The 22653-nt window shown below is 39.4% G+C and overlaps 1 protein-coding gene across 1 annotated transcript in view; it reads right to left on the bottom strand.

The window, feature by feature from the left end:
* Positions 1-20170, bottom strand: part of GALNT3 (polypeptide N-acetylgalactosaminyltransferase 3) — a 44325-nt gene extending 24155 nt beyond the window's left edge. The window contains exon 1 of the mRNA XM_069471919.1: positions 19938-20170. The gene's annotated coding sequence lies outside the window, so the exon portion shown is untranslated. The remainder of the gene's footprint in view (positions 1-19937) is intronic.
* Positions 20171-22653: the final 2483 nt, after the last annotated feature.

The raw sequence follows: 22653 nt of genomic DNA, 5'->3' as shown, positions 1-22653 counted from the left end.
TCCTAAAGCCTAAACATATTTTAAAGAAAATGTCATTTATAGCAGTAAAAATTAACTTTGACACTTTATTCAGCTTCTCTTCCAAAGTTCTCACTAAATTTAAAATAAGAAAATCAAGTTAAAGATGGATTCTCTGGCTTTTGGCAGGAAATTTTAAGCTGAATAAACAAAATAGGCAGAATTTAGTCAATATACTACTTCTAATTGGAGTGTGTTATATTCTTTTCAGTGTGGAATAGACACTTTGGCTCCAAAAGATACTTCAGTTATGATATATATCACCCATAAAGTGAGATTCCAATATTTCTGAGATTTGGTGCTTTAAGAACTTCACATAAAGAATAAAATGACCTCTTAAGTTTTTGTTTGAAGATTCAATATAAAGACTTACAGAACCACATAATTATAGTGGCGTAATTTATTATGTGTCAAATGTTGTGCTAGCTGTGTCTACAAAATTTAAGATACCCTTACCTTCAAGAAGCAGAGTTGAAATATAACAAGTCCACAGACAACCACAAAGTAGTCTGATATGTGCTATGACGGGAGAAGAGGAAAGCAACATGGAGAGTAAGGAGAAATGTTAGGGAAAATTTCCCAGAGATGACTGTTGAGCAGAATCTTAAAAGATAAGCAAATTTTAGGAAGGTAGACGAAAGGGAAAAGAGAGAAGGAATGGCAGATGCAAAGGCATAAAAGACAAGACATGGTCAGTCCTTGAGTACAGCAGAACTGGAAGGCACAGGGAGAGAATGACAATTGATGAGGCTAGGAGGTCAATTAAAGATCAGTTCACAAAAAGCCTCGTACATCTTCCAGTGAATTTGAAATTTACCAATTTTGCCCTAAATGGATGGAATGGCAAGATCATGTTATTAAGAAAGGATCATAATCAAATATATGTTTTAGAAAAATCACAGGTGTCTTCAGCCCTAGTACAGGTGATAGATACCCAAAGGGATGAGTGGAGCCAGATGGATGGAGAGGCTGATTCAATAGAGTCCAGGAAATGGAGACAAATGATAGGACTTGGTGAGAGAAAGGGAAGAATGGAAGATGGATGGCTTAAGTGCTGACATTAGCAAAGTCAAGATACAGGAAGGAGGATAGATTCAGGGTAAAAATAAGGGAGATTATTTGCTCAATTTTGGACATAATAAATTTGAGATGCTGGTGGAACTTCCAAAGTGAGTTTGAATGAGCAAAAAGATATATGGGACCGGAAATCAGGAAAAATCTCTGTGCTAGAGATGAAAATTTGAGAGTCAATCTTGGAGTATAGAAGAGTCCACCTAGAGAAAATGTAAAGAGGACAGAAAAATACCTACATTTAAGAGTAGGAAGAAACAGGAGAGACTGGAAAGAAAGACCAGTCTTTCTGATCTTATGGGGGAAAGGGGATAAGAAAACAAGACAAACAGAATTACAGATAAATTATTCATGTCAAGTGGAGGTAATTTTACAATCTGCATCACATCCTTGAGAAATGTTTGACAGTTAGTTGATCTTTAAAAGTAAATTTCAATAGATGTGGTCTAATGGGTTTAGTGCAAAATCAGAAATGAACAGTGGCAGAAGTCCAACAGAATAGTTGTAGCCATGGACCTAAGATCCTAAGGCTTAGGATTCAGAGCACTTTCAGATGAAGAGGGTAGCAACATGATCTAAGAGGTTCCAGGAAGGTAAGAGCGAACAAAATATTGGAGTCTCACAAGACAGTGGTTTCCATCCAATTCCCTTTTTCTAATTTTAGCTTGACAAAAGATAGATATTAATCAATCTATGTTCACCCTCCTTTATATCCCCAAGAAAACTACCCAAAGTCCCCTTCCCAGTGCTATCTAGTGATACTAGATTTTTCATAGCTAGAGGTAGGCTAGCTTAGGAATTTGAGAAGGATTGAGCTGGTCTCCTTGAGATACTTTAGCAGAACATGGAACAAGAAAGAATCCAGACAAAGCATAGAGTAGGAGCTGATGACAGAACTAAATCCTTCTACAGTGCTGATGGTTTTCCCAAAATATTTTATGCCAGAAATCATATTTGTGGGTAGGGTAAGGAATTTGAAAGAAGGATAGAATTAATGAGGCAGCTAGAGGGACTTCTATTTTAGGAATAAATCATAAATTAGAGGAATTCATCATCAATAAGGCAATAATTCTTTCATTATGTGTGTATGTGGATCTATCTAAGGAGTCACTCAGTAGAGCGTAGTTTAGGATGCTTCTAATGAGGGAGTCAAGGAAAGCGCACAAAAGACATGGATAATCTCTCTCTTAGTCATGGTTGTCTGGCACTTGCTGGTAACATAATGGGCACCCAATAAAGATTTATGACTCAAAAAGGGAAGAAAGAGAACCAAGATTTCATTAGAAACAACAACAAAAACAACAGTTACATTTTGTTCAATGTTGAGTAGGTCCCTGGTACTTCAACACTTAATACATAAATTCTCCCAGCAATTTTGTGAAGTATTATGCTTTCACAATTTTACTGACAGACACAGAGTCAAATAGATTAAGTGGCTTGGCCAACTACAGTCAGTTTAAGGACAGCATTTCCCTAATTGTGTTCAAACTTGATGTAAAATTCTGAGCTTTTAACTGAAGTAATCTGAAATAAAGTGTTTAAGGGTCAAGAACCGATATTCTAAATGTAAGACAATAAGGGAAAAAAACTAAGTAGAAAAATCATAAAAACTACAATTATCCTCATCTCATTTTGGGTAATGTTTTATAAACAAGTTTTTTTTAACTGTTTTCAAAGCATGCTTTTAGAAATAAAGACTGAGGATAAGATTGTAAATCTTGACAATGTAAGATTAAGAGGTTCAGATCCTTCCAGAGGCAGAGTCTAGAAGTAAGAAGATGATACTTTGCTCTTTTTAGCCTATTTCTAAAGAGACTAGTCTTCCCTTATCAATTCCTGATCACCCGAAGATGCCCACATAGATCCCCCAGGAATTTTCATTATGAATTTTCTATCATTTGCTGTTAATATGGAATATTAGGTTTCATGCATGACAAATGGCACTCAACATTAAGCATCTTCATCAGGTGTCCTCAATTCTGGATATACCTTAGTTGAAAGCTCTTTTTTAAAAAAGTGCCTTAGACTCTACCTCTGGAGAGTCTGATTTAATTCGTCTACTAGAAGTGGTAGTCAGTTGGTACAAGTTCTGGTGAATATGGTGGATGACAGAGAGTTTCCAAGTCCAGCCTCTGTAGCTTGAGCAGCATTGTTTGTGCAACATGTGGTCAAGAGTTGTCTTATAAGAGGATTGGCCTGTCTCTATGGACCAATCTCAGCTGCTTAATCACAAGCATCCTCATCTTTTCATCCAATTGGTTGCAGTAGACATCTGCTGTAATCAACTGACCATGTTTCATGAAGCTCTAGTGGATAATACCAGCGCTGGACCACCAAACAGATGTCATTAGATTTTTAATGAATATTCAGTTTTGGACCGTGTTTCAGCACTTCATCTTTATCCAAACATTGTGCCAAATGCTTGAAATTGTCAAAAAGAATCCATTTTTCATCACATGTAACAATGCAGTGTAGAAATGGTTCATCTTTATGTCCTGACAGCAAAGAAAGGCAAACTTCGGGACGATTTCTCCTCTGATGCTTGTTTAATTCATGTGGAACTCATCTATCCAGCTTCTTTACCTTGCCCATTTGTTTCAAATGGTCCAATATTGTTGGAATAGTAACATCAAACCTTGTTGCTAATTCACATGTAGGTTGAGATGGATTGCCTTCCACTACAGCTTTCAGCTCATCATTATCCATCTTGGTCTCTGGTTGTCCATGTGGCTCACTTTCAAGATTAAAATCACCAGAATAGAACTTCTCAAACCTTTGATGTACTGTGCATTCATTAGCCACATCCTTCCCAAACACTTTGCTGATATTTCAAGCTGTCTGCACTGCATTGGTTCCACTACGGAACTCATATTTGAAAATAACAGGAGTTTTAGACTTATCCATGGTTTCACAAAAATTGCACTACAAAAATTTTAAAGATAATTGAAAGCCAAGCCTTGCATCTGAATGAGGATGTACCTTCACAATAAAAAATAAAACAAGAAATGTCCAAGTGAAATGTCAGAGATATCAACTGTCAAAGTTAATACTTAAGGAAATCGGACATTGCATACTCAATAACCTAATAAAAAAGCTGTGCTTCCTGTTATCTATAGTTTCTCAAACCTTAAAGTGACTATGAATCACCTGGGGATCTTGTTTAAATGTAGATTGAGGAGGGAAAATGTCAAGATAAGATCCATCTTTATCATCATGCTTGTCCCTCCAGGCGAAAAAGCACACATTGCAGGAATGTTAGTTGTTAGTAAAATTCCAGCTGAAGCAATTTTCTAAAGCAGTGACAAGCAGAACTTTGTAACTGCACATGAAAGTAACATTTAGTAAAATAGGAGGACAGTGGTTCTTTCCATTTCTCGTCTCTGAGTTTGTGACAATAAATTAGTACAACTCCAGGGATTTAAATTCTGGTTCCAGATGAATTAAATAGGCATGAAGCCTAACTGGTATATAAAACTTGCTTGCTACTGAGTTAAAGCATGCTATAAAGATGTAAGGGTAACCACACTAAGCCAGAAAACACAAAATTACATCCTAAAATCCTAATATAGATTAAGAAAAGTATGCTATTGTGAGTTAATACTCATGAGATCTTTGCCACATATTATCATCTGGATTTCCCAATTGAATTTAAAAAAAACAAAATTAAGTTTTAAAAATACAAACCCTTGTCCTGATAAACACTTAAGTGCTTGGTGTGGCAGAAGTTTTATTAAGTACCCCTCATCTGCTAGTGAAAGTGTTAGAGAATGGAGGAGTGGCAGGAAATAATTTCTGCTTGCATTTATTGGCAGAATCAAATTTCATGGTGATTTGCCACTTGTGGTTTGCTAGTTTTGATTATGTTTAGGTCCATGTTCACATCCTTGCCAGCAATTCTTCTGAGCAGGAAGTGACTTGTGGATGTATAACAACAAGCAAAGTGCATAGAGACGGAGCAGCACCAAACACACCTTGAGTATCCCAACTAAAGGCAAAGAGTTGCTCTGGGTGGTTGAAAAATGCCGCCAGTGGGTAACAAATTACATGCAACTGTTATAAGGCATGATGGCTTTCTAAACAAAGGCATCTGCAGGTTATGAGACAAAAGGTAGAGTGGCAGAGTTGACCACCAGCAACTAGGAGGCAAAGGTTTCAACACTGAGAAAAAAAGGATCTGACATCCAACCTCTCAACTACTGGCAGGTCAGATAAACATCTCCATTAACATTATCTTTGAGTGTGAAAGGTGGCTGATAGAATCTTGACTTGCGGGCCAGCTGACTCTACCTTGAGAGTTTGAAGCAAACAAGTAATTATAGAGCTACACTACCTGTCAGGGGAGTCACAAACTCAGGTGCTCACATGCTCTCTCTTGCCACATCTCTCCTGCCATATCTGCACCTGTGAATGAATTTCATGTTACATATAAAAGATACATATTGATTATTTATAGCATACTAGAGAGTAGAGGGATTTTTGAGGAGTGATCTGGTGGATCTTAACTGATATTTCCCCCTAGGCAGAGGCATTGCATTTTAAAACATTTTTCCATCTATTTACCTCGTAAACATAGTTGATGGCTTTTGGATTAGTAAGGAGATAGAAACCACATATTAATAGTAATTTGAACAGAGAAAGTTATAATCTAGTATTAAGAGAGGTTATAATCTAGTATTAAGAGAGGATTGGAGTAATGGGGAATTGGATAGTGACAGTTAAAGAGAATTCTAAAGAATGCAGGCATGGAGGATATAATCCAAAGGGCAACCACTCCCCCAAGGACTGAGATAAGTACCAAGAAAGAGCCCCCCCTCTCACCAGGGCTGAGATCCAGAGACCTCTATGGGTATAGAATAGCTTTGGCAACATGGTAAGAAAGGAACAGAGGTCCTTCACTGGTGGGTCTTGCCAGAAATCTGCCCTTGGGAGTTCCAGAAGAGGTGTGGAACCCTGGAACTAGCTAGATACTGAAGAAAATTTTGGGGTGCTATTGGCATCCTGAGTCAAAGAGGCTGTCGCCTACAGGAGTCTAGTGCACCTTCATGTGCCACACAAACCAAAATGGCTCTGGGCTGGCTGCCTGGGACAAAGGCCAGTTCCCTAGGTACTCAATCTTGTGGGGCCTCCAGTGTGCATATGTGTGGGTCTGAGGAGAGGGCTTGGGGAGCAGTGACCTAGACTAGGGAGCAGGTGATGGTGTCTGTGGCTCCAGGGTACTCCACTGCTGCCCAAGTCCAACTCTGGAGAAAGTGCAGGGGGTGAAGGATGTCAGCTCTAGAGAAAGCTATGCCCTGCAGGTACCTAGGACCAGAAAAACCTATGGGGAACTGGGCAGTGGAGGAAAACTATGCCCAGAAAAAGCCTGGTCAGTGAGCAACACTGAAACCAAAACAGAAGCCTCTTCTACCTTCAATGTCCCTCCAGTGCCCTTTACTAACAAGGATTAACAATATACTAGCTAGGAAAGGAGCAATATTTACAAGGCCCAGCTCCATTATTACAGAGCAAGTCAAAAGAGCAAATTTGAAGCTGAGAGAAAATAAATGGATAAGCACCACAGTCCACCTTTGACTACTCACCTTCTACAGGCGCCCTCTCCTACACATTTAAACTCCTGTACAGTAACAATACAACTCTATATTGTGCCTAACAAGATGTAAGTATCCTTTTTACAAGTATAGATCTTCTGTATCCTCAAAAAACAAGGGGATGCAGAGTCCCAGTGGCCACTGTATCCAACACCGTGCCCCTGAATTACTTCTCAAATTCTGCCACAGTCCCACTGAATATTCTGTTACCCAAAGACAAAACTATAATCTCCAACAGCTTCTATGTGACATTTGAAAAAATGAAAATGGGAAAGAGAGAAGAAAAGTGTTAGTATATACAAATAAACACATACATATTAATATAAGAGAAAAAGAAAAAATGTGTAATCCTCACTTATCTAATTGGCTGTGAGGACATAATGAACATCCATGGCTTCTTTCCACTACCTACTTTGCATTTACCCTGTTGTTGGATATTCTAGGAGTCCACAGATGTTGGTGCTGTCAGGATGCACAAATTCTCATCCAGGATGTGTGTTTATTAGTCTAGCGAGCACAAATCTCTGCTCCCTCAGTGATGGAAGAAATCCTATGTAATGAATCTGGCACCCAGGGGCTGGCTGGTCCCCCCAGGGGCTCAATGTTGGTTTCTGCAGTTTAGGAACAGGGCAGTGGTGCTGGCCAGGTCAACCTGAGAAAGAGGAAGTCCATGTTGCTGAACCCATGTACACATAGCCTCCATTCCTGCCACAAAGGCCACTACTACTCATGGGCCCAGTGAATGGACATGGAGATAGCTGGAGACAGAGGCCAAGTGACATCCATAGAGTGTGTAATTTTGTCCATTTGATTATTAAATGCCTCCTTTGCAATGGATGTCTTTTGGTGAGTGTTCAGATGAGATACAAATTTTTTCAGAGCATGCTCATTTTGAAAGGCCCTTCCACATACCTCTTTCTTCAACTACCTTGTCACCAATCTTTTAATTCTGTTCCTTCCAAGGCCCTGACAAACCATCAGCTACTGGCCATCAACCATCAACCAATATAGATCTGTACTTCTTGCCATCTTTCATTCCAGACATAGTAGACAACCATATTTACTTTTCAAATTTCTACCTACTGGAAGACTTTGCCTTCTCCACTGTCCTTCATGATTACTCATGGGTGGGGCTAGAGTGTCCCCTCTTGGGTGGCACCAGTATATTGTGCAGACTCATCTTTAAACCAGGTTTGAGGGTTTTCTTCCTTGAGCAACTGGACTAACGGAATCCCCAAAAATCTATAGGCATATGCCGAAGAAGACAAGGCAATACAACTGGAGTTAGTATTGAAGGAGTTTGAGTCTCTTGCTCATGCAACTTATACCATTTCCATTTGATATGTTGATTTTGTACATGGCCAACCTTATGGTTAGATAGGTCATACTACACCCGTTAATGATGGAAAGCTCAGTCCACATGGTAATCTGATGCTCCACGGTTATTACGCATTTAGTATCTGCCTAGTAGCAAACCAAAAGCTGTTTATCAAAGGGTAAATAGTTATCTGAAGAAGGCATATATTAATATTTACTTTAAAATCCTGGAGCTCTTCACTGTGATTCTGCTATTGGTGTTTTCTAGAGGCCCTAGAGCATGTCTCTTTGTCAGACACTAAGAGAATCATTGTATTTGCTAGTTCATACAGCCAAAATGGTAGCATAGCTTGTAATGTGTCTTGGACTTGCTGCATAATCTTCTTTTGTTTTGACCATCATTCAAAACTGGTAGCTTTATGAGTTACTCTGTAGACAGACTGAAGTGACATATTCAAATGTGGTATATGGTATCTCCAAAACCAGAAAAGGACTGTTGAGGGTGGTGCCCAGAAATGTTACAAAAATGCTGGGCCCTTGCATTTTTGTGGGGTTGACTTATCACCCTCTAGTTCTCATATGCTTTACTAAGACATCTAAAATACTTGCTACTTTCTGCTCATCAGATACAATCAATATAATATCATCAATGTAGTGGACTAGTGTGAAAATTTGTGGAATGCTAGGATGATGAAGATTTGCAGGACAGGAAAATTGACCTAGGTCTGAGGCAAGGCTGTGAAGGTGTATGGTTGGTCCTGCTAGATGAAAACAAATTTCTTTTTGTGGTCCTTGTAAATTGGCAGGAAAATGTATTAACTTAGTCCGTAGCTACATACTAAAATGCCAGGGGCTGTGTGTTTTGATAAAAATGGTACATCTGGGTCAGCAAACTACCTTTGAAGTTACCCAATGATCGAGTTTATGATAGTTTACAGTCATTCTCTAAGATCCATCCAACTGCTGCCCAGGCCAAATACAGGAGTTAAATGGGGATGTGATAGATATCAAAAGTCTTATTTCAAATCCTCAATGGTGGCATCAATGCCAACAATTCTCTCAGGGCTATAGTATTACTTCTGATTTGCTATCTTTGAAGGGAGGAGAAGTTGTAAAGTCTTCCACTCAGCTCTCCCTCATATGGTCCTCACTCCATGGTTAACAGAATCAATTATCCAATATGTCTATTCCAATTATACATTAAGGAACTGGGGACATAAGCACAGGGTAGATCTACTGACCACCTAGGCCCAACGTGAGTCTGACTAGACCTAAGACTCCATCTGTTACAAGACTACTGTAAAGCCCCTTTGACTGGTAGGCCACAATATTTTGGGTTCCTAGGAATTAGTATGAAAGGTCTGAGTATTTCTTTTTCCCCAAAGCATAGTATCTAGTAAATGGCTGCAGAAACTGGGCGAGATGCCATGACTCTGATCTATAGCAACTAAAGTCAACCTTTTTGCTACCAGACCTAGAGTTTTTCCTGTTATATAGATGAAGTTATACTGTAGTACTGCCCATCTATTTCATTCATTAACTACCACTAGGCATATGCCAGTGGTAGTTATTTCAGCTATCATTTCAATTTCCATCAATGTATTCTGATACCTCTCTGTCCTTGCTTTCCACTATGGAAGAGATACCTACTTTGTCTTCGGTGCTTCAGTGCTTAGTGCCATTTAGCTTTTGCTACTATGCGATTCCATCAACTCCACTGAAATCAGGGAGCCAAATTCTATGGTCTACAAAGGAGAGCAGGTACAGAATTTTCATGGGTGCGGGAGCTCTTCTGACTAATGTATTTCTTAATAGCATTAGTGAATGGAGTATCTACTGGGCCTTTTTAGGGAATGTAGTTGGAGGATGGGCATGCAGGTTGCACTCAACAAATCCAATCAAACATTCCTTTTGTTGAAGAAGTCCAAAACTTTACAAGTAGTAGGCAATTTCCTTCTACTCATTCTCCCTTTGAAGCCCCAAGAGTATCAAGGGCTGGGTAAGTGGGGGAGCAAAGGAGTTAAGATTGCTTGCTCAATTGCCATTACTTTGCATTCACCCTTCTACAGGTTTACCCACGACTCATTTAGTAGATCCTCATTTTCCAGCTCTCAACTTCCATTACCCTGTAGAAAAAATGTCACCAAACTTTCCATGAAGGACCAGACAGTAAATGTGTTTTTGCTTTGCAGGCCATATGGTCTCTATTGCAACTACTGAATCCTATTGTTGTACCACAAAAAAAAGACAATACATAAATGAATGAGCATAGCTGTGTTCCAATTAGACTTTATTTTTAAAAACAGATTGTGGACCAAATTTGGCCCAAGGGTTATAGGTTGCCAACCTCTGCTCTAGAAATTCTAAAAGACTTCAATCTCAACATTTATAAATTTCCCCATACTTTTCCCTTCCCCATTAGCTGCAACCTCTCCAGATATAAAACAACAAAATGAAATCTTCACTAATCATCCATAACCATTTTTTTGATTATACATAAAATCAGTGTCTACCTTTAAGATTAGGATATATATGTGCTTAATTTGAAGCACATAATAGCCCTCCACTTCTCCAACTACCACCTGAAATTTCTACATTAACCACTTCTCAGGGTTAAGGTATAAAAAGCCTCCTTTAAAATACAAGTTTCAGTCTCAGCCTAAACTTTAATTCTTCTTTCAAGAGCTGGTCTCAAGTAGGGTAATTTTCCTCAGGACCATAGTCAATTACCATATGCAGGGAGGCCTATTAAACATACGCTGAATGCTAAGCTCCAAATAAGGAAGGGAGGGGTACCTAATTCTGTGGGATTGACACTTAATTCTTTAAGTGAAGGGGAGAGGCCCGGACGAATTTTCAGCAAGGTGATGACCTAATCAGAACTGAAATTCAGAAAGATTATCTTTGACGCTCTGCTGAATATGGATTTGTGAGGTAGGAAAACCAGAAGGGAGGCTGGAGGCAATTAGGAGACTATTAAAAGTAATCCAGGCAAGAGATGAGTAGAAGGGATATAGAGGCTTGGAAAAGAAATTTGGAAGGTAGAATCAGTTGAACTCAGCAAATGAATCAGTGTGGAAGCTGGGGAGGTTGCTAAGTTGTGATGTGTATTAAGGATGTGTTCTTGGCTTGTTGAAAGGTCCTAGTTAATGGAGTGCTCTCTGCTCTAGATTATCAGCAGTGGTGGACCTGGAACTCAAAAATAAGGGACAAGAGGCCAGTGAACACCAATGGAGATGTTGACGGAGGGTAAGGAGTACATGAAGGAGACTGAGGTAACAACAGAAACAAGTCTTGTCCAGTTCAAAATGAGGGATCATACCTTAAAAAACAAAGAGCAGGATCAAGAAGCTCAAATAAAACAACAACAACAAAAAATCCAACAATTTGTATTAGAAACCCTGTCTGTATTATTGTCCTCCAGAAACGAGCCCACTCTGCCATCAGGTCTTCACCACCAGGAGTTTTCTCTTTTTTCCCTTACCCCACTTGACTCAGAACCATCAAACTTGCAAGGTCTCATACTACTCCAGTCTCTATCAAAATATTCATCAGACGTGAGGATAACTTCTAAAAATGTATCTCATACATATGCTAATACCAAGTGAAATGACACACCTGTAAACTTGCACACTAACACATCATTTTCATATCAAAAAGTTGAAAAACCTACAACTCTACCAATAGGGAACTAAATAAATTACAATAGAACAGTGACGAAATATTATGCAGAATAAAAAAACAAAGCTAATTTATATGCTGATATGAAATGATCTCCACAATGTAGTTAATTGGGGAAGCAAGATTAATTTGTATTTCTAAAAGAGGGAAAATACATACATCTTGTTTTTATATATGTAAAAAATAGTATTGGTTACCTCCAGAGAGTGTCAGAAGGCAATAGTGGAAGAAAGACTTACTATATACACTTCTGAACTTTTGAAAATTGTGAACCCCATGAATAGAGCAACTACTAACAAATTTTAAAAACTAAATAAAACAGAAAGGAAAATGCATGAAGGCAGAATAAAGATTTTTAGACATGCAACATCTCAAATTTCTTAATTCCATGCACCATTTCTCAGGAACCTCGTAGAGAATGTGTTCCATCCAAATGAGGGAATGAATAAATAACAAAAGTCATAGTATCTAAAGATTAGAGATTCCATCAGAGATTTCAACAAAGAGAAATCCCAAACAGCAGCTATGGAGCAGGCCTAGAGAGCAACAGTCCAAATTGGGACAAGAGGGACAGATAGCTCCAGGAAGGGACTAATAAATCTATTATGTTAGACTATGTGGAAAATCAAACTGAGAAGATGTGAGAAGTACTCCAACTGATACATCGAAAAGCTAAGCAAATTGTTTTTCTTAAATGAGTTAATTATTAACTCCAGGATTAAAAAAAAATTCTACAAGAAATCATATTTATAATATGCTTGGCTTGGCTCTGTGGTAAACAATATTTACATAATCATAATAAATAAATACCAAGATGTAAACAAAAGAATGTGAGAACTATATTGGGAGGTCGGGGAAGAGGGAGCAGAGGGGCGTGTGTGTAAAAGAGCTAAACATGTATTTACCATGAGTCAGTAGATAATGCCAAATATTGATACATTAAGAAACAGCAGTATAAGCATATTATTTCAAAAAGTAAGTACTGGAAGAAACATTTAAAAGAGGTGAAAGTGGTTGCTTTTAAAAAGCAGGACTAGGGAGAAAAGAGGAGAGGGGCAGAGTTGACTGGATTTTTATTGTTGTTGTAAGTCTTTTAATATTCATATTTAATTTTACTTACATATAAGTTGAAGTACAGTCGTCCCTTGATACCAGCAGGGGATTGGTTCCCGAACTCCCTTGGATACCAAAACTTGAGGATGCTCAAGTCCCTTACATAAAACGACATAGTATTTGCATATAACCTATGCACATCCTCCTGGATACTTTAAATCATCTCTAGATTACTTATAATACCTACTCCAATGTAAATTTATGTAGCATTTACATTGTTATACCGTACTGCTTTTTATTTATATCATTCTTTATTACTGTATTTTTTCCCCTGCATATTTCCAATCCAAGGTTAGTTGAATCTACAGATGCAGAACCCATGGAAACAGAAGGCCGACAGTACAGGATTTGGAATCACGCTGCTTGGATTTAAATCTTGGCTCTGACATTTTGCTAACATTGTAGATGGAAGTAAATTACTCAATTTTTCTACCTCTAAAATAGGGAGAAAAATAGTATGGGCCTCATAGGGTTGCTTTGAAGATTAAATAAGTTAATTCATGTAAATTGCTTAAAATAAAATATGCCTGACACATAAGTGCTCAATAGTGAAACAGTAAATAAGGACCAATGATTATGACAATCAATATGAGCTATTATTACTTGATAAAAACATAAAGGCATTAATAACTAAAATCTAATTTTTAAAATGTGGGCCATGCATTAAAGTCTTCCTCCTTTATGAGGAAACTTTCATTTTTAAAAGTTAATACTCCCAGGTACTAAGGACTTTATTTCTTTAGGCTACAGTCTTCACACTCTAACCTGCAGTTGGGGGCGGGAAGGATGGGGGGTGGTGAGACAGTTGAAAAATTCCATGTTATGAGTGCTGAAAAAGTAGGAGCTCAAACTAGAATTTGAAAAGTGAGCATGAACTAGACAGGCCAAAAGGGGAGGGAAGCACTTCCTAGGCAGGGAGAACAACACTGACAAAGACCTAGAAGCAGAAGGAACATGGCAACAAAAAAGGCTAGTAGAGCAGAGTAATGATGTGTGGTGTGCGCTTGACAGGAGCCAAATCACACCAGGCTTTTAGGCATGTTAAGGAGTTTGCCTATCCTAAGGGCAATGAAAGACTTCAAGCACGGGGAAACATGAGCAAATGTTTTGAATGATCACTCTGGGTGCACTGTGGGGAACCAAGGAGAAAGAAGCCAGAAAGCATTCAGATAGACAAATAGGGGGCCATGGCAATAGTCCAGGCAAGAGATGGTGCTAGTGACGGGAATGGATAAAAGTGGATGGATTTGAGAAATATTTAGGGGGTAAAATTGACAGAACTTGACAAAGGATTAGCTAATGAGATACAAGGAGGACAGCTGATACCAAGGAATATTTTCCCCCATTTTATTTTGCTTTGTTTTTTTTGTTTGGTTTTTGGTCTAGTCTAACTAAATTACATTCTTTAAGTAAAGACTGCCCCGCTCAGCTCCTCAACACCAGTGATGGATTCAATTTTGGAATATTTATAAACAAAAGCTACAAGACATTTCAATCACAAAGCTCACTTTTCCCTTTTAAACGGCAAAACCCAGATCTTAGAACAGAACCAAAAGGTCAAAAATAAGACGGAATTCAAAGTAATAAGATGGAAATAACAGCAATCCAAATTAAGTAGACTAAGTGCTGTGAAACAAGTTTCCTACCTCCCAATTTCTTTGGTCGCTTCCCATTAACAAAAGCAAACTGACTTACCCTGCCTGACAATGCCTCTCCCCTTCCTGTGACACTTACTCCAACATTTTTATTCCACAGAAAGCTTACTGGAAAGGGAAATTTTGCATGCTTTGCAAATAATCTAAAATATATGTGTACACACAGACAGGAGCAAAAGCAGACTATACTTATATCACATGTGTAAAGCAAAGGATTCAGGTAAACACAGGACACCTCACCCAACTCAGGTGTATGTGGAGGTGTGGGTGGGTGGGGGAGACCTCCTAAATGAGCCAAGATCTTCGTTGAGTCTTAAGAACCATTAAGCGTTATAAGCAAAAATGAAGATAGAAAGGAAAGCACTCTCAGCAGAGGGAAGTGCAAAAGAAAAGCACACAGGAAAAAACAATGAAGTCTCTGGCTGGGATATGAAATTTTGGTTTATGGAGTTATCAATCCAGAGTTAAGCAAGGATCAGATCCTGTAGGACCACTTTAAGGGTTGTGGGTTCTATCCTGTGAGCAATGGAAAGTTGCTGAAGGATTATACTCAGGAGAGAATATTTACATTTTCTAAAAGATCCTCACTCTCATCCTCCGGAGGAAAGATTTGACCATGACAAGACTAACTGTTGAGATATCAGGTAGGAGGTCTTACCAAGAGTTGGTAAGACCCTAAGCTAGGGCAGTAGAAGTGGGAGAGGAATTTGGAGGGGAGGGAAGAAGTGTCAAATGTTAATCAGATTCAGTGACCTGATGGTTGTTGTCTTAGTCCATGCTATAACAAAATACCTTAGACGGCGTACTTTATAAACAACACAGTCTTGAGGCTGGGAAGTCCAAGATCAAGGTGCTGGCAGATTCAAGGTCTGGTGAAGCCCATTTCTCATAGATGGCCTTCTATGTGTTCTCACATGGAGGAACGGCAAAAGGTTAACAAGCTTCTTCAGGCCACATTTATAAGGACATTAATTTTTTATAAGGGCACACAAGGCCAGGGTCCTCATGACCTAATCACCTCCCAAAGGCTCTACCTCTTAATACCACCACACTGGGATTAGATTTCAACATATGGATTTTGGGGGGACACAAATATTCATACCATAGTAGTCATAAAAGTTAAGAAAAAGAGTTAAAAATGGCCTCTGGATTTCTGACATGACACCTGGATAGTGGTACAGATCTATGGTTCATTCCTCCAAATCCCTGAAGCCAAATGTGTTTCAAATTTCAGAATTTGCCAGGCACATGCCTATAGTCCCAACTACTTGGGAGGCTGAGGTGGGAGGATCGCTTGAGCCAAGGAGTTCAGGGCCAGCCTGGGCAACATAGAGAGAACTCATCTCTTGAAACAAAAACAAACAAAAAAAAAATTCAGAATTTTTTCAGTGTTAGAAAGGTGATATGGTTCACGTACCCAATAAAACAGTATACCCCAGCAGGGCCTGGGGCAGTATTACATAATCAAACACATTACTATTTCTGCAGCAAGACACATTCCACCAAGTGGAATACCTGATAGCCTCCTGACAGTACTCTTAGGCATTGCTCCAAATGAGTTTAAGTTTTGCTAACAAATGAGCTACAAAAAATTTTTTGGTTTTCAGAGGCTGACTTTGGAATTGTAGATAAGAAATGCCAAATGTCCTAATACCTGTAGATAGAATACAGGAAGTGAAACAGGTTGTTTGTTCATTTGTTTTTTGATGGGATGAAGGTTCTGGTTTACACATGTATAATCTCCAGTGATTATGACAACTTAAAGAAGTCCAGTAGGCAATCATATAGCTATTCAGAGCCAAAAAAATATGAGCCCGACTCACAGAGTGACTCAAGGAATCTTCATCTAGTCATTAGTAGTCACTAATGACCTAGAATTCAAAGTCCTGCTTGTCTTTGCTTTGCCATAACTTAATGCACTTTTGTCTGTTGCCATTGCCAGAATTGGTTTGAATTCAATGTTGCCATTGACTGTACATTAGTTGTATTAAATTTACCAAAATTATACAATACTTATTATTCTGATACTAACTGTATGCATAATTGGACAGGTAATTGAAAATACCTCCTTCTTTCACAACCAGATTTTATACCTATAAAAGATCTGTTATTCCACATGTATTTTTATACTTTATGGACCAGAGAACTGAATACATCTGAAGATGATTCAGGCATCGGTCATTACCAAATATTAAATATGATACTATTTTCTTTAGAAAAAAAATTTCTTCCACCAAGAATGTGAAGGCAGGTAAAAACTGACAGCTTCTCTGGAAGGTATAATTATCCAATCAAAGCTTCCAAGGCCACATACCTATAAATCATGTAGGGATCTAATCTTTCAATCTAGTCTTTTTTGGGAGATAGAGGGTATGATTTCTATAATTTCTTTTAAATTTGTTTCATAATAAAAAAGAAAAATATGAAATATTAACAGAATACAAACCAAATAAACTGGGCTATGTTTTCTCTAATAATTTTTTCAGACTCTGCCCAGAACTATAACTCAGTCATAAAACTTAGAGTTTAGAATAGAGCTGGACAGAATTATTTTTCTCTCTCAAACTTTCACTTGATAATGGTTGCCATATCAAAATCCCTCCAGAAAAACACTTCTAGTTTTTCCTGTTCCCAAATACACTACAGCATGCTGAGAATTCATTTAAAACACAATAATGTACAATGAGGTTTCATGTAATTCCTAATGGTTGAAAGATTTGAATCTAGCACCACGGTCCTAGAGCTTCAAGCCCTGCAATAAATGTTTAATTAGTATTACAGTATGATTTTATGAAATACTAGTTTGATTTTCTTTCCTGTTTGTGTGTGTATAAAACAGACAGTAAACTTGTAGAAAAATCTGCTTTTAAAAAAATGTAAATAGGATAATGCTATTTTCACATTGTAGGCTCATGCACATTAGTCATAAAAGCAATCTAATGTGTTGAGACCAATATTTAAAAAAAAATTATAGAGAGTATCCATGTTATAAGATTAAGTATTGTTTTGTAAAACTTGTTTCATTTATACACAGTCACACTAGAGTGTACTGAGTTGAGGCACAGAATACATTACTTACTGAGGACTGCAGTCAAAAAAAGCTTAAAAAACATTGATGTTAAGGAAATGTGCTTGAAACCAAAAATCTAAAGTGTTGCAAAAGGAGGAAAGACATTGGGTTGCTGCCTCATAAAATATATTTTAAGCCAATATAATAAAAGATCAGAAGACGAAATAACGTGGTCTGTGTTAACTCAAAAAAATAACTGTCTCTGAAATACCAAGAAAGGATTAAAAATCTCAAACGATACGGAATCTTTAATACAAACATGTTCCACAAGGAGAGGAAGAACATGATGGCCTCACTGAGTAGTCTCCATGGAGTCAGGCATCATTTTGACAAGTAGAAATTAGGGTAAATCAGAACTGGAAAAAGAACAATTGACTATTCTGCAATTACAAAGGCCTTACAAACCATATGAAGAAAAAAAGATAAATATCTTATGATAAGTGAGAACGTGGGTGGTAAAAAGTAAGCTACAGGAGCCATGAGCCAAACCACCGGAATAACGCCCTCTCAGGCGAACTGAAGTTAGAATACCTCTCAGCTTTAGTTTATCACAAACTAGATAGGTTAATTGAATCTCCGAAATGAGAAGGGGATCGATCCCAGAATCCTAGGGCTAGAGAATATTCTTGATTTTTTTTAAGGCCTTGTTATTTTAATCTAGGGAAGTATTAATTTTCCTATTTTACAGATAGATTAACTAGGGAATACTGTTACTCTAGCTGATGAAAACATGTTACATTTCTTCCTAGAGATAACATGTGTGCCCACTAACCGATGAAGATTAATATTCAAAATTCAGGAACTCCTATATCTAATATTTAAACAGTATTTGGCATATTTATTTCTCTGTGTGGAAACAAGTGTAAGAGGGCAGGTGAGGATCTTTTGAGAAAAGCAGAGAAGGCTGAGTTAAATTAATAATTACATCCTGTTATGCTGTGATTGGGTTTTAGCTTTTAATTGCACTTTTTCCAAAAATCTGTAGGATTGGAAATGTAATGTAATTGCACATTGTAAATGTGCGATTTAAAATATATTTTAAAAATTAGCAAAGGTAGAACTAAACAAATCTAGAGAAGGGAATTGCTATTTATTATTAGAAATGTCTACGTTAAAATGGTTAAAGCAATATAAAAAGAAAGATGCTTGGTACAATTAAAACTTCTCAGAATGTTTAAACTAACATGCTAGACTTCATAGTTCAGATATTAAAAGTTAAATTAAAAAAAAAAAACTTATTGTAGCATGTGACTTCAACGTCATGTATTTTAGCCACAAACTCAAAGAAAAATTTATACAATAAAAGAAGCGACAGATTTTCCCATAACCAGAAATTCTCGGGTTAAAATGTAGTAATTCTGATTTTTTTAACCACAGAATTTTAGTGTAAATGTCTTCATTATGTAGGGTAACTTCTATAGCAAGTTATGTTAGCTTAATAACATTTTCTAAAAATTAGAAAAAACTGGTAACTCGATGGGGTTCTAAAAACAGAAATATTTCTTTGATGAGTTTGAGAAAGAAGGAAATAAAAGTCTTAAGGTAAGTGCCAGTTTTACCCTCAATTCTTAGGCTTCAGAAAAGCCTAATTAGGCAGGGAGAGGAATTTGGGCCTGGCACACCCAAGTTCAGACGTGGCAGGATCCTGAAACAATGTTTTTTTGAACCTTTGAGTCATATGCCACAGGCAAACCATAGCTGCGATATACAGGTCCTTAAGTCAACAGGTCCTCCAAGGAGATGGTGTGGGTTGGTGCGTGGCAGTTGGATTTCCTCCTGCCACGAAGAAAAGAACTCTTCGCGATCAAACCGGAAAGTGGGTGCAGCTCTGGCTAGGGGAGCGCACCCGGAAAAGTGTAGAGTCGACACAGAGAGATGACCGTGTCCCGACCACAGAGTGCTTTCCAGACCACTCGGAAACCATTTAAATGGCTCGGCGGCCGCGGTTTCCAGCTTAGAACTGTCTGGGGTCCGGCCGGGAAAGTTGTCTGGCAAAGCCGTGCCCTTCCCCGTCGCAGGATGGCCCTCTCCGGCAGAGGGGTGGGAGGAGACAGGCCACCTGCTAGCTCCAGCGAAAACGCTGCCACCTTGCGCCTGGCCAACCCCCTTTGGGCCCCACTCTGCGACTCTCCTAAAGACAAGTCCGGGGGCACCAGGGGTTTGGTCCCGGTCTGGCTCCTTTGAGGCCACCCTACAGAGACTGACAGGGAGCCCCGCGGGCAAGAGGGATGACCGGGTTACCACCGGGGCGCCCCTTTTGGCCTCTTCCCGGGGTCAACTGAAACACTGCTCTCGAGACCGTCTCCAACCGGCCACCGGGACTGTGGCCCTCTCCCCAAAATGTGCACCTCCGTGGCTGTCCTAGCTCCCCCTCCGACGCAGCCCAGGGGTTCCCGGTCCCCCGCCGCCGGCCCGCCTGCTTACCTGGCAGGTGGGCTGGGCAGGGCGGCGGGAAGCGGCGGCCGGGCGGGCACTGGACTTGTGCCCGGCGCCAGGTGCAGGTGGTGGCGGCGGCGACTCTGGATGCTGTCGCTACAGTTGCCGCTCAGTCGAGCTCCTCCTCCGCCGCCGCCTCCTGCCTTCCCGCTGGGCCTCCCGCGTTGCCAGGAGAGGCCGAACCGAAGCGCGGCTTCCTCTTAGAGTCTCCCAGGTGAGCTTCAGCCTGCGACGTCGGCAGGGGCGAGGCCCCGGTCCCGCGCCTGCGCGCCAGCGTCCAGCCCCGCCCAAGCCCTACCTGAGCGCTCCAGGTGAGAACCCGGCTCCGCGCGCGAGGCGGGGGCGCCGTCCCGGCCAAGCGTCCCAGCCGCGCGGCTTCTCTCTCCGCAGGCGGCGAGGCTGGGGCTCCGCGCAGAGTCGTGCCTCCCAGCCCGTCTGCGTTTGAGGAATCCTGCCCTGACCTGGTGGCGGTGGTCACCTTGTATGCAGAACACACAGTCTGGGTCCCCGGGGAACCAGAAGATCTAGATTCCCTTCACACGCTTCCCTTCCTCTTCGGTGCGCCAAAATAAATGGGTGCACTGCCCGGAGACTGAGAGACTCAGCACCCCCGAGGACCACTTCATGAGTGCAGCAACTGTTGGCTCGTGTGGTTTCCTCGGGCAGAGTTCAGCAGCTTCTGTCACCAGTTAGGTTTGTGAGCTTCCTTCCTATGTAGTCTTGATTTCATCACTTGACTGACTTCAGCGCAGCTAGTGGTTTCCGTTTCTGTAAGCGGGGACTCTGGTAGGGGCGCCTCACGTCCAAAGGAGGAGCCTCCGGCTTCCAAAGGAGAGTCCCTGGGATTTGGCAGAGCCTCGCCGATTTGGCGCGCACCCCCCCTTGCTGGGCGGCTATCGAAAGGCAAACCAATTCCCAGAAGAGAAGGGAAAATAGCGACAATAGAAAGAACCTCGCTGTCCTTGTTTGGGACAAGATTGTGGTTTCCTAGAGAGGGCTTGCTTCTCCTGTAGGTTTGTTTAAAAGCTCAATATCTATTCTGAAAGGTGAGAACGCAGACTCCAGGAAGATGGTGGATTTTTGTCATTATTTTTTAACAGAAAAAAAAATTTAAACACTATTTTTTCCTTTTGTGGTATTTACAACTTTCTGTTTCAGCCTTCTTTCTGCTATAATGACAAACACTGACACACCCAAGACTGGGACTTAAAATGGCCTTTATACCTTTCTGTGAACTCATTTATTTGGCTCCATCTCAAAAGTACATAGGAATATAAATAGAAAAATAGCTAAAAACTTTTTGGTGGCATCTTTAATTATATGTTGGCAGGTTTTCCTATAAAGTTTAGCTGTGGCCTTCCTCCTACAGTTTAACCCCATACTCTTATGGTGCTTATTTACTGGTTTATTAGTGTTATGTGTGACCTAAAAATAAGGTTTGAAATACTGTTTAGTGCAGCATAAACAAGTGTACCTTTAGTACTTGGCTAATCTTAAGACATTGATTTTGGCATCCATAGTACTATTTTATACTATGACACTATGATACTATGAATTAGGTTTAAGGCGTTAGGTAATTCTTTGTTCATTTTGTATATTGTGACTTTTTGTAAACATCAAGAAAACTTTATGTGTTTGTAACATTTTAATATCAGTACCCACAAGCAATTTTAAGCTCCCCCACCCCCTCCAAAAACAGTTCAGGAGATACTTGTATGTATTACCACACTAACTTGGTAATGTTTGTCCTTAAGTACAGAACTGAAAACACTAACTCCCCAAATTCCCTTCTCTTTTTTGGCAGTTTTGCAACTTTCTTTGCTGTTTGCCTCTAAATGGAGGTTCGTGGTTAGTCTTTGGAAATTTTGGGAGATATACTAAATGTACAGCCAAAAAGTCTGTATCCTTTGTCATACACCACCCATCTCTAAATGAGGCAAGAGCCAAAGATTGTCAGAGTTTTGATGTCCCATCAGGCGGAGAGCAACAATTTTCACTTGACAATCAGGACAGAGCAGATGGATATAGAATAGCAATCTGGAATCCAAAGACTGGGATGCATTGACAGCAAGACTAGTAACATTAAATAACAACTGAAATGAGAAGCTAGGGCAGACCTATAAAAAGAGAGAGCAAGGATATAGGACCAAAATGCTGTCTGAGGAGTGAAAAAGAGAACAGAGAAATATAAAAATGACCAGGTGTTACTAAAAATTGACTGTCAGTTTTACAATGGAGACAGATAATTTAAAGAAGGAAGTGGTATTTCTGAGTCTGGCATTACTTGTACAGGTTGAGTATCCCTTGTTGGAAATGCTAGGAACCAGAATTGTTTTGGATTTTGAATTTTTTTCCAGATTTTAGAATATTTATATATATATAATGAGATATCTTGGGGATAAGATCCAAGTCTAAAACAAAATTTATGCTTCATATACACCTTATACACATAGCCTGAAGGTAATTTTATATAATATTTTTAATAATTTTATGTATAGAACAAATTATGTATGGAATTTTCCACTTGTCCTGTTGGCACTCAGAAAGTTTTGAATTTCGGAGCAGTTCAGATTCTGGATCTTTAGATCAGGGATGCTCAACTTGTACAATTTCATACAACATTAGTTGTACTATTTCATATCATTCTTAAAGCAAAGTCTTAAAATTAATAAGAGTTTTTCTACTTCACAATAAGATGAACATG

This window comes from Eulemur rufifrons, chromosome 1 (genome assembly GCF_041146395.1).
Source record: "Eulemur rufifrons isolate Redbay chromosome 1, OSU_ERuf_1, whole genome shotgun sequence".
NCBI lineage: Eukaryota > Metazoa > Chordata > Mammalia > Primates > Lemuridae > Eulemur > Eulemur rufifrons.
This window is presented reverse-complemented; position numbering and strand designations above follow the sequence as displayed.